This window comes from Protopterus annectens, chromosome 2.part0 (assembly GCF_019279795.1).
Source record: "Protopterus annectens isolate FY-2018-M chromosome 2.part0, PAN1.0, whole genome shotgun sequence".
Lineage (NCBI taxonomy): Eukaryota > Metazoa > Chordata > Ceratodontiformes > Protopteridae > Protopterus > Protopterus annectens.
The window spans coordinates 83,982,477-83,995,237 of record NC_056728.1 but is presented as its reverse complement, the minus strand read 5'-3'; the positions used below and the strand labels follow the sequence as shown (position 1 = coordinate 83,995,237).

The following is a 12,761-nucleotide window of genomic DNA, read 5'->3' as shown; positions in this document are numbered from 1 at the left end:
CAATTCTGTCCTTAGAAGGCATGCTTGGGTTAAGGAACAGCCCTTGCCAGACCATGTCAAATGTAAACTATTGGATGCACCCTTGCACAAAGACAACTTATTTGGCACCAAGGCAGAGGAGGTCTTAAAAAAGATGGAAGAAAAAGCTAAATCTATGCAGACAGTTAAGGACTTCCTGCAGGTCCAGGCACCCAGGTTCAATAGGCATTGTCTCTCCAAGCAGTGGTCCTTTCCTGCCCCCTCCAGGTCAGTTCAGCCCAGACCCCGGTGAAGCAGACCCCCCAGACAATGGCCACAGGGAATGCAGAGACCAAAGCAATGGAGTACCTCCACTTCTAAACCAGGGAGTGCAAAGCCACCCCCTCATGGTAAGAACTCACAATGACTCTCCACTTCCACCCTCTCCCTCTGCCCACCTGCACTTGCTCCTGGGAGGAAAACTCTCCTTCCACGCAAGCACCTGGGCCACCATTACCATTGACCAGTGGGTCCTCAACATAGTATCCCAGGGATACAAATTTTCTTTCCACACTCTACCAACCCCAAAAGGGTTCCCAGGTCTAACTCCAAACAAGTGGGCAGAGGCCAAAAAACAAGTCCTTTCCCTGCTCTCTATGAGGGCAATAGAGCACATTCCTGCAGAACAGGCAAAGGATGTTCATCGTGCATACAGCTGCAGTAATCACAGATGGGTTTTCAGCCGTCAGGCGGTCCCTCGGTCGGCCGAATTCCAAAGTCTTGGTCAGGCGTCGGTTGTTGTCGCTTACTCTTCTGACGTCAGGAAGGCCAGAGTATATAAGACACAGCCGATGCCATGTTCTTCAGTCTTTTTTGCCGCGCGGTGCCCGAAGCAGAAGCAGTTCGCAAGTGCCGGTCGGCCAGCTCCTGAATTACGAAAATATTTCGAACCAAAGTCTTCATTAAAGCTAAGTACCCCGTTGGGGAATCTTTTCTTGCCTCAGACCGATGTCAGAAAAAGTTAATAATTGTATTTCTTGTGGGAAGCAAATACCGCATAAGGATTTCCATTCCCTTTGCATACCTTGTTTGGGCCCAGACCACGACGTCTCGGGATGTCGCTTCTGCGCTACCTTCAATAAACGCACTGTCAAGCGTCGGGCGGAGTTCGCCCAACACTTTTTTGGTAAAGCCTTTGACTATAAAATGTCGTCGGACACTCCGACTACCGTTTTATCCAAAAAACGCAAGGAAAAGGACCGACATGCGAGGCCCGCGGTCTCCACCGACACCACGCCGAAACAGGCTCCACGTGGTCCGGTTCTCAGTGAGATGCCTTTGCAGTCCCTGACTACCGATGACACTCCTTCGGCAGTGTCTTCTGTACCCGAGACCGCTGGGTCATCGGCCCTTTCCCAGACTACAACCGAAGCCCCAGCTTATGTCGAGCCTACTAATGTGGACAGATCTACATCCACCCATGGTGTATTTAGGCCTTCATCCTCTTTTTCTATTAAGGCCTTTACTAAATCCAAAGCAGCCAGGCATCACACTAGGCCTGCTGCTCAAGGCCCATCTCCTGGACCCATGCCTAAGAAACAGATGCTTAAAATGGCTGAGGATCTAATAACTCTTATCAGAGGTTCTCAGCCTCCTCCTGACAAGAGACCCAGAGTGGAGGAAGAATCCCCCTCTTCTGATCAGGGATCCATTTTATCAGAGCATTCTGATGCTGAGGAACACTCTTATTCCCCTTTTGAGGATTCGGATGCAGAGCAGTCTATCCCTTCTGTATCCCCCCCCTGAGGATTTTTCTTTTGGGTAAACCTTGCACACCTTGAGGGAACACTTCCATTGGGAAGGCCAAGACTTTTCAGACTCCAAGAAAAGACTTAGGGAATTTCTTTGGTTACCTCAGCACAGACCTCTGGCTATTCCCCCTGTTTTGGAGGTACTGGATGATGTCTATTCGGAGGCTTGTTTTAATCCTGATTCACTGCCTCCTGCACCAGTTAAGCCTGATAGATATTACAGAGTACCCAGTTCTCACCAATTTCTCTACAAAGGTCATAATGCTGACCCTGAAACCATTTCACAAGGCCCTAAGGGAATAAAGGCCTCCACTGCCAAGAATCCACTTCCTGCAGAAAGGGAATCGAGATCTCTAGAAAGGTGGGGTAAGAAGGTTTATACTTCGGCCACCCTAGCCATGAGGGCCTTAAACTGCCAGTTTCATATGATTAAATATCAACAGTTCCTGTTATCACAATTAAAAAACAAAATGTCTCAACCTGAGCAACCAGATTTAAAAGAGTTACAGGATATGATGCATAGTGCAGAACAAGTGGGTAAACACACTTTACAATGTGGTTATGATGCCCTAGAGGCCTCCAGTCGAGCGGCTGCTACAGGATCAGTCATTCGCAGACATGCCTGGCTTAGGGAACAAAATCTGCCTGATCATGTGAAAGCAAAGCTTCTTGATGCACCTTTACAAAAGGATGTTCTTTTTGGTACTAATGCTGAGGATATTTTACGAAAAATGGAGGAGAAAGCCAAATCTATGCAAACTGTCAAAGCTTTCTTACATGTCCAGCCACCACGATTTAGCAGGAATTGGCCATCAAAAAACTGGTCCTTTCCAGCCACTGACAAGCCCCAAAGAGGCAGATACAGACGCGGAAGGGGCAGAGGGCAATCACAAGGGTCATATAGAGGCAGACAATGGCAATCTCCTGCACCAAGAGGTGGTGAAGACAGTGCACAACAATACAGGAAGCAAACTCAATGACTCCCTCATTTCCATGCCAAGCAAGTCTCAGCTGGCAGCACCTTTGGGAGGGAAACTAGCATTATTTGCAAACAATTGGCATATCGTCACAACAGACAAATGGATACTGGACATTATAAACAGAGGCTACAAATTTCAATTTCACACTCTTCCAAAAATGAGAGGCATGCCAAACCTACCACAAAATCAAAGGGTAGAGGCACAACTGCAAATTTCAAAGCTCCTAAACATGAGGGCTATACAAAAGGTACCTACACACCAACAAGGTCAAGGTTTTTATTCAAGACTTTTCCTGGTACCAAGAAAAGGAACCGACTGGAGACCCATTCTGGACTTATCCATCCTAAACACATTTCTACTCGTACCAAAATTCAAGATGCTCACATTACAGCAACTTCTTCCCATGCTGGGCAAGGAGTTTTGGCTGGTAACATTGGACCTCAAGGAGGCATACCTGCATGTCCCAATCAGACAAAGCTGCAGAAGATACCTCAGATTTCTTGCAGGTTCAATCCACTATCAATTCTCTGCATTGCCCTTTGGCTTATCTACTGCCCAGAGTATTCACCAAGTGCCTGGCATCAGTGATTGCCTATTGCAGACTTCAAGGGATACAAATTTACCCTTATCTGGGCGACTGCCTGATCCAAGCGGACAGCAAACATATACTACTGGAACATCTGGCATATGTGACACGGTTACTGCTTTCTCTGGGATACACCATCAACAAGGAGAAATCAAAGCTAACACCTTTTCAGAAAATAACCTTCCTGGGTGCCAGCTTGGACACAAACACCCAGATGGCATACCTTACGCCAGAAAAACAAGGGCAATTATCTCAGTTCTTCAAAATACTAGCAAAAAGTACCAGGCTTACTGCAAGGAAAATCCTGCAGGCTCTGGGATTCATGGCATCTTGCATTCTTCTAATCCCGTGTGCAAAGCTGCATATGAGGAAACTTCAATGGTACCTAAAAAATCTATGGTCTCAACACAGTCACAGCTTGGAAGCAATTATTCCAATAATTCCCTGTCTACAAAAGGAATTCCTATGGTGGGCCCAAGCATGTCAAGTAAACACAGGCCTCCCATTCTGCAAGCCTCAAGCAAAACAAGTCATAACCACAGACGCCTCAGATTACGCCTGGGGGGTGCACATGAAGGACAGGTGCATTCAGGGCAGGTGGTCCCAAAAGGAAAAGCACCTTCACATCAATCAAAAAGAAATGCTGGCAGTAATAAATGCAATTACAGCTTTCAAGGACTTTCTGCATCCAGGACAATTGCTCATAAGAACAGACAACACCACAGTAATGTGGTACATAAACAAACAAGGGGGAACTCACTCATACCCCTTGTGCAGACTAGCCATGACTCTTTGGAACTTGGCTCTGGAAGCACAAATCGAACTTCAAGAACAGTACTTGCCAGGGATGGAAAACACACTGACAGACACTCTGAGCAGAAATATGACAGATCCACACGAATGGAAGCTACATCCACAGGTGTTTACGGAGATAGTCCAAGCGTGGGGGAGGCCAGATATAGATCTTTTTGCTTCCCACAGAAACCATCAATTGAAAAGGTTTTGTTCAAGGACCTTCCATCCAAAGGCCTGGAAAGTGGACGCCCTTTCATTCAGTTGGACAACATGGACAGTTTATGCATTCCCACCTCTGCCTCTTCTGCCCAAGGTGCTTTTGAAAGCAAGAACAGACAAACCGAGGATGATACTGATTGCTCCAGACTGGCCAAGGCAACACTGGTATCCACTCCTGAGGAGCCTAACTCATACTCCTCCATGGTCCCTGCCTCTAATACCTCTTCTGCTGACGCAGAACAACTACAAAACCCTTCACAGCCAGCTGAAAACACTCAACCTCGCTGCATGGAAAATTCCTTAACACCACATCAACCTCCAAGGAGGTGCAGGATGTCATTTTGGAGGCCAGAAGACCATCTACTAGAAAAGCTTACTCCGCAAAATGGAAGCGGTTTTGCTGTTGGAATGAGAAAAGAGGACAGGACCCTAGAAAATTGAACTTGCCTCATGTTTTACAGTACCTAGCTGAACCACTGAGCAGTGGACTTTCATTTTCCTCAATCAAAATACACGCCTCAGCCATTTCTGCAGAATTCAACACGGATCCTCCTTTATTCTCACACCCACTCTTACGACAGTTCCTCAGAGGGGCTAAGAATATAAGACCTCCAAGGAAACAACCAATACCAGCCTGGGACCTTAATTACATACTAGAAAAATTAACATTGCCTCCCTTTGAACCTGCTGCTTCAACAGATCTACAATATTTGTCCTGGAAAACAGCTTTCCTTCTGGCCATCACTTCAGCTCGTAGGGTTTCTGATCTACAGGCCCTCATGGCGGTGCAGCCCTTCCTCATCTTCCATCAGGACAGGGTTTCCCTTCGTACCAACCCATCTTTTATGCCTAAAGTGGTCTCTAGGGTAGCCTTAAACCAAGCCATACACCTTCCAACCTTTTATCCTAACCCTCAAAACAAAGGGGAAAGGCTGCTTCACTCTTTAGACATCCATAGGCAGCTACGTTACTATTTGGACAGAACTAAGTCCTTCAGGAAATCAGACCAACTTTTTGTGTCCTATGCCGTAGGGGCTCCAGGGAAACCAGTTACCAAACAGACCATTTCCAAATGGATTGGCCACTGCATACGTTTTTGTTACTCCTATCATGGGAAACCTGTCCCTACTGGTATCAGATCTCACTCCACCAGGGCCACAGCCACCTCTACAGCCTTCCTCAGAGGTGTGCCTTCTAAGGATATCTTGGAGGCAGCCACTTGGAGTGCTGTACATACCTTCACAAAACACTACCATCTGCCCTTATATTCCAGAACAAGAGCAGGCTTTGCCACTGCTGTTTTGCAGGGCATTCTGGCTCAACCCAGTTCCTCATAGTACCTACCACCCTATTCATAGCTTTGGGACTCTACCCATCTGTGATTACTGCAGCTGTATGCACGATGAACATAGTACAGTTTTGTACCTACCATAAATGTAGATGTTCGAGTGCTAATACAGCTGCAGTACAGGTTTCCCTCCCTCCTTCCCCTCTTGGTAAGGCCATGGGGCCTATAAACCTCTTCATACCTCCTGACTGGGTTATCCTGCTATGTTTTATTTGCTTACATTTGTGGATTTGCTTTATTTATGTATTGCCTTCCTTTTGGGGGCACCTGACATCTGGGGCAAGAAAGACTGAAGAACATGGCGTCGGCTGTGTCTTATATACTCTGGCCTTCCTGACATCAGAAGAGTAAGTGACAACAACCGATGCCGGACCAAGACTTTGGAATTCGGCCGACCGAGGGACCGCCTGACGGCTGAAAACCCATCTGTGATTACTGCAGCTGTATTAGCACTCGAACATCTACATTTATGGTAGGTACAAAACTGTACTTTTCTACCCTAGGCTCTTCCTGGTATCCAGAAAAGAAGGCACCTGGCACTCCATCCTTGATCTATCCATTCTAAACACCTTCCTGGTGATACCAAAATTCAAAATGCTCACCCTCCAGCAACTACTACCTGTGCTCTCCAAGGATGCTTGGCTAGCCACCCTAGACCTAAAAGAGGCCTATCTACACATCCCTACTGCTCCCAAACTTTTCACAAAATGTCTGGCTCCTGCCATTGCTTTTTGCAGACAAAGGAATATCCAGATTTACCCATACTTAGATGACTGCCTAATTCAGGCAAACAGTCAGGTAAAGCTGCTCAAACACCTGGCCTTTGTAAGGTCCCTACTGACCTCCCTAGGGTACACTATCAATGAAAAGAAATCCAAACTAGTTGCACCCAAAAAATTATATTCCTTGGAGCAAGCATGGACACAGCATCCCAGATGGCATTCCTTACACCCAAAAAGCAAACTTACCTGACAGCCTGTTTCTCTCAACTAGCCACCAGACTCCAGTTATCCGCAAGGAAAATCCTGCAAGCTGTGGGGTTCATGGCTTCTTGCATTCTACTCATTCCATATGCCAGACTTCATATGAGGAAACTACAATGGTACCTAAAAAGCCTTTGGTGTCAACACTCTCAAGACCTGGAAACTCTTATACCAATGATACCTTGTCTAAGGAAATATTTTCTTTGGTGGGCAGCAGCATGCTACCACAACAAGGGACTACCCTTCTCACCACCCCATGCTGCCCAGACCCTCACCAGAGATGCATCAGACTATGCCTGGGGTGCACACCTGGATAGCAGGTGCATACAGGGCCATTGGAGCCCACCTCAAATACATCTGCACATCAGCCAAAAAGAGATGTTAGTTGTCCACCACACATTGACAGCTTTCAGACCCCTTCTCTCCCCAGGGGCTCTACTGATCAAAACAGACAACACCACTGTGATATGGTATATCAACAAGCAGGGAGGGACTTACTCCTACCCTCTATGCAGGTTCGCCATGACCCTTTGGCACACAGCCTCAGCCATGCAACTACACCTGTTAGCACAATTCGTGCTAGGCTCTCTAAACTCTCTGGCAGACAACTTAAGCAGAAATCTTCTGGACCCACATGAGTGGCAGCTAGACCAAAGAACTTTCACCCTTGTAACTCAGAAATGGGGTACCCCGAAGGTCGACCTCTTTGCTTCCCACTCCAACCATCAGCTCAGCAAGTTCTCCACCAGGGAGCCTCACTGCAGGGCCCGGAAAGTGGATGCTGTATCCTTCCAGTTGGTCAACATCTCGTTCTATGCATTTCCCCCACTACCTCTCATTAACAGGGTACTGCTCAAAGTAAGGGAGGAAAAACCGAGGACAATCCTGATTGCCCCATACTGTCCATGCCGGCACTGGTAACCCACTGCTGCGCAGCCTGTCCCCTCTGCCACCATGACATCTCCCTCAGATCTCAACACTCCTGACCTAGGGGAAAGGAGAATTCATGCATCCCCAATTGCAGACCCTCAATTTGGCAGCCTGGCTTATTCCCTGACCACTGTACAAGCTGCCAATCTCAGTAAACAGGTTCTAGATCTTATACATGAGGCCAGACACCCTAGCTCTAGAAAGTCTTATGCTGACAAATGGAAAAGGTTCTGCACCTGGATCCAGGCTATGGGAGTCGATATGGCACAGCCCTCCCTACCTCTCATCCTGGATTACCTAGCTGACCTACAACACAGTGGTCTATCCTTTTTCTCTATTAAAATTCATGCATCTGCTATCTCTGCTCATTTGAGCACTGAGCAACCTCTTTTCTCACACCCTCTCATCAAATAGTTCCTAAGAAGGGCTAGCAACTTGAGGCCACCCAGAAGAGCACCTACCCCAGCTTGGGACCTAAACGTTGTGTTGGAAAAGCTCACCCTACCCCCCTTTAAACCAGCAGCTGCAGCAGAGTTAAAGTTTCTCTCATGGAAGACGGCCATGCTTCTGGCCATCACTTCAGCAAGAAGAGTATCCGAGCTACAAGCACTAATGGATGTAGAGCCCTTCATCATTTTCCATGCTGACAGGGTCTCCCTCAGGACTAACCCATCCTTTATACCAAAAGTGGTGTCCAGTGTGGCTCTCAACAAATCCATTCATTTGCCCACTTTTTTCCCTAACCCACAAAACAAGGGGAAAAGGATACTGCACTCTCTAGATGTGCACAGACAGCTCAGATTCTATCTGGACAAAACTAAATCATTCAGAAAGACTCATCAGCTGTTAGTCACCCTTGCTGCAGGAGCAGAGGGCAAAGCCATATCCAAACAAACCATTTCCAAATTGATAGCACACTGCATCCATTTCTGCTACAAGCAACATGGGAAACCTCCCCCTAAGGGGGTCAGGACTCACTCTACCAGAGCAACCTCCACCTCTGCAGCTTTCCTCAGAGGAGTCCCCACCAGGGACATCCTGGAGGCTGCAACATGGACATCTGTTCATACTTTCACTAAGCATTACCATCTGCCTATCTTCTCCAAATCCAGGACAGGCTTTGCCACTGTAGTCTTGCAGGGCATCCTAGCCAGCCCCCAATCTTCTTGACTGCCTCCACCCTTTTCCTCAGCTTTGGAAATCAACCCAAATGCGATGACTGTAACAGTGAAACACGAAGAACATAGCACAGTTGTGTACACTTACCGTAAATGTAGATATTCGAGTGTATTCACTGTTGCACTCCTGGTTTCCCTCCCTCCATCTCCCTTCTCTCTCTATCTCTCTCTCTCTCTCTCTCTCTGTCTTTACAAGGAACGTTTTGATATTTACTTTCTACTGGTGGGGTTCTTCCACCATATCCTGGCTCCCACTTGGGGGCTCCTGACAGGGCAAGAAAAACTGATGTAATGGCGTCGGTTGCCGTACGTTACACTACTGAAGACCTGACGTCAGTCCTGAAGCGACAGTAACCATCGCAGAAATACTAAGCCTCTGGTATTTGGGCCTACTGAAGGCTACCCTGGCAGGGATAACCCAAATGTGATGACTGCAACAGTGAACACACGCGAACATCTACATTTATGGTAAGTGTACACAACTGTATTTTTTCTAGCAGATCATTGGCAAATCACTAAGGGCTGAAATCTGAAAATAATGACAGGAGTTTGAGATTCAGACTTCATACCCTTCAGAAAATTCATGGCAATAAAAAAATTGTTGTTCTAGCAATTTTTTTGTTTGTAAGAGCAATATTTGAAATGTGTCTCAATTTTGGGCCTTTATCCCCTCATTATTGATGGCTTTGTCCAGATTTCTTGCATACAGTAGGTTTCTCAGATGTATTACAATTGACTTTATTTTTAAGTTTTGGGGTCATGCTTTTGGTTATAATCAAGGTTTTAGTTCTTTGGGTTTTTTTCTACAGCCTGGAGATGACAAGGGAAATGTATTTTCCTGTAGCTGCACTAGTTTGCTAATAAGCATACTGGAGCAGTGAGTGGAGGCTAGATCTGCTTTTGAGAAGCTGCATTTAGCTCAGAAGTTTTAGTATGTAAGGTGATGAGGTTTGTTGTTTGTTTTTTTTGTTTTGCATACAGTAAGCAACAGCTATAGATGAGTGGTCTCCAAGGTTAATGGGAAAGGATGTCAATGTCAGACGTGTGCTTTGAAAAGAATGTAATATTTAGGTCAAGCAGGGATTGTTTTTTTTCATTTTGAAGTCTGTCATTATCACAGAATGTGTCATATTTTGAAAGGTATTAGCCAGTAAAGAAATAATTGATGTAATCTCTGTGGGGGCACAAAAGGTTGATATTAAAGTCTTCTATAATGCTAATGTTTTATATCGTTGGGAAAACTGTATATACCAGAGTAACAGCTGCTTAAATCTATCAAGGGAGAAAGCTGGACAATGGCTAAGTGAAATGAATATGTGGGGATTGATAGGATATGTAGAGCAAGTGAACTAGGGTTGTGGTCAGTGGGAGAGGTAGCATAGGTCACTTTGTAATGAGGACTTTTAAACTGGTAGTGCCAGCCCCGGTTTTTCTAACAGTCTGAGCATTAAATGCACAGCTGTTGTCAGGGAAATGGTGTTTATGATTACTGTTGCCATTTTTTCTTCAGGATTTGGTGATACGCAGAATGTCTGAGAATTGAGTGTCATGGGGGGTGTCTGATGGCTCTAAATTGTTTTTTCATGCCACTCTACAATACAGTCACTGTTTTCTAGGTAAACCTTTTCCTCTGCATCCCTACTTAGTTGCATAGTATAAAATCCAGGATGCTGTCTCTAATGGTAGGTCATTTTACTATCCATTTGCCATCTACCAGCTCAGCCCTTCCCTTGGCTACACTGACAGCTTCCAGATTATATCTCAGTGTTAATGTTAATCTTCATCTCACTTCGTTTTCACTTTCCCGGTTTCTTCTCTTTATTCTCCCGGGTCTTCTAGCTGTCCTTCCTTATGAAGTCAAGTTTAAAAATATTTTCTAAACAATTTGGATATTCATGCAGCCATCTTTTAAAGCTGAAAACAGTAACTGACACACAGCCAGTACATGTCACCCTACATGATAGAATGTTTTCCACCCATCTCTGTGTCACAGATGGCACATGGGTCTCATGACCTTTTAAATGTCATCTACAAATCATGCACTATATAAATTCATACTGCAGAGATACCACATTCATACCTAACCTGACCCAGGTAGCTTATCATTCTACTTTAATTCTTTTTGAGTTAAATTTGAAATAATTATGGCACTATAATACAACTAATATAACACAGGAATATCTGGGAGGGTTGGGTAAAATCTTTTTTGTTACAACTGTAGAGGGGAGGGTTAGAAACTCCATGTGAGTGTTGTGTTTAGGTGACTAATAAAACATCACAGTTTCTGAGATAAAACTGCTTGATGGTTTCATAACTTGGAAGATGGTAAGGAATGAAATCACAAATATCTGCGAGACAGTGTTTTTTAATTCATTCATTTCTGATTTAGTAATATAATAATGTCATTACTGTTTTTTGTTATATACAAAGGGGTTATTCACATATAGCTTAGTTATGACCAGAATGCACCACAAAAGTCCTGCTCTTTTCAATTAAACTGCTTCAGCATGGCTGCTGTTAATGGTAAAAGAGGTTTCTGTTTTAATTTAAAAATTGTTCTCAGGGATATGCGCCCAAAGTATATTTAAACATTAAAAATGAATTAGCTGGGACCTATCACCATATACCGTGTAGTTATTGAAATGACTGCATGGCAGTGGAAGCTGTTCTGCAGGTATAAGTGCTGCCGTGTTGTGGTATCCTTTTTACCGCAGTGTGAGTCATTACCTTTAACAGAGAGAGTTCTCTTTCTCCAAGGTGATGCAATGGGACATTCTGTTTATTTAAGTCTGGGGTGTCTTGGGTTGCCCCCATGGGACTGGCACCCTGCAATGGCATTTACTTAGTAGTAGTAATTTACAGTTCAGTATCAAGTGTTTCTGTCTAATGACCATTCAGGATTTTTCGCTATTTTGATTTCAGTCTTGTATAGTGCATATATATAATACATATATAGGTCTACGTATACTATATATGTGTGTGTGTGTGTGTGTGTGTGTGTGTGTGTGTGTGTGTGTGTGTGTGTGTGTGTGTGTGTGTGCAATGCGAGGTAGTTAAGGTGCTCGTTAATAGCATGCTGCCTTTGATGAGGCTCTTCTGTACTGGTTAAGGCATCTTTTTACTACCTTTTTTCCATGTTGTCCATCATCATGACACATGATTTGCTAAAGAATTTACTATTAGATGGCAGTGCTGGACTTTTCTCCCTGGGGTAGAAGCTTGTTCCAGTGAAGAAAATTCATGCTCGCCATAGTAATTTGTCATATATTATATATATTTGTTATGTGGACAAAATGAGTTATCGTTTGTGACTTATAATGTTACTATAAATTAGATGATCTTATTTATGATCTATATGCACGTTCCTGAATCAAAATATCCTTCCTGTTGACTTGGAGGCACTGTATACTTTTTTATTTATTTTTTAATGGAGAAGTTGGTTTCTGTTAAACTTCTGCTTATAATTTGAAGATGTGCAATGATGTCAAATTTATTAGGCTTGATTATTAGTTACTCAGCACTCCAAGTGAAGCAGGACTGCATACTGTGTGTGTGTGTGTGTGTGTGTGTGTGTGTGTGTGTGTGCACGCACAACAAGTTAAGACTTCATTTGCCTGAGCATGTAAATGCTAGAAGTCACAAGAATGCTTCTGTTGTGCTTTCTAGTCTTTCTAGACTCTGACTTGCCTTGCAGATATTATGAAGCACTCTGCAATGTGTAAAAGTTAAAACAATCCGTAAAAAAGAGATTTTAATTTACTGCTCCAAGCCTGACTTGTGCAATACTGCTCTAAATGATTTTCAGGTATTATTTATTAATAATGTATCTTCTGTGCCCCTTCATGGCCTGATACAGAAAGGCATGAAAAATATTCCTCAAGACACAAAGGATTACTTTTAGCAATATTTGAACCTGAGATATTGTCATGGAAACACAGAGAACTTAAAATCAGAATAAATGCTTTTATGGGAG

The 12,761-nt window shown here is 44.4% G+C and overlaps 1 protein-coding gene across 1 annotated transcript in view; it reads left to right on the top strand.

The window, feature by feature from the left end:
- Nucleotides 1-12,761, top strand: part of GLI2 (GLI family zinc finger 2) — a 1,134,260-nt gene that overhangs the window by 459,100 nt on the left and 662,399 nt on the right. The gene's annotated exons all lie outside the window — the stretch shown is intronic.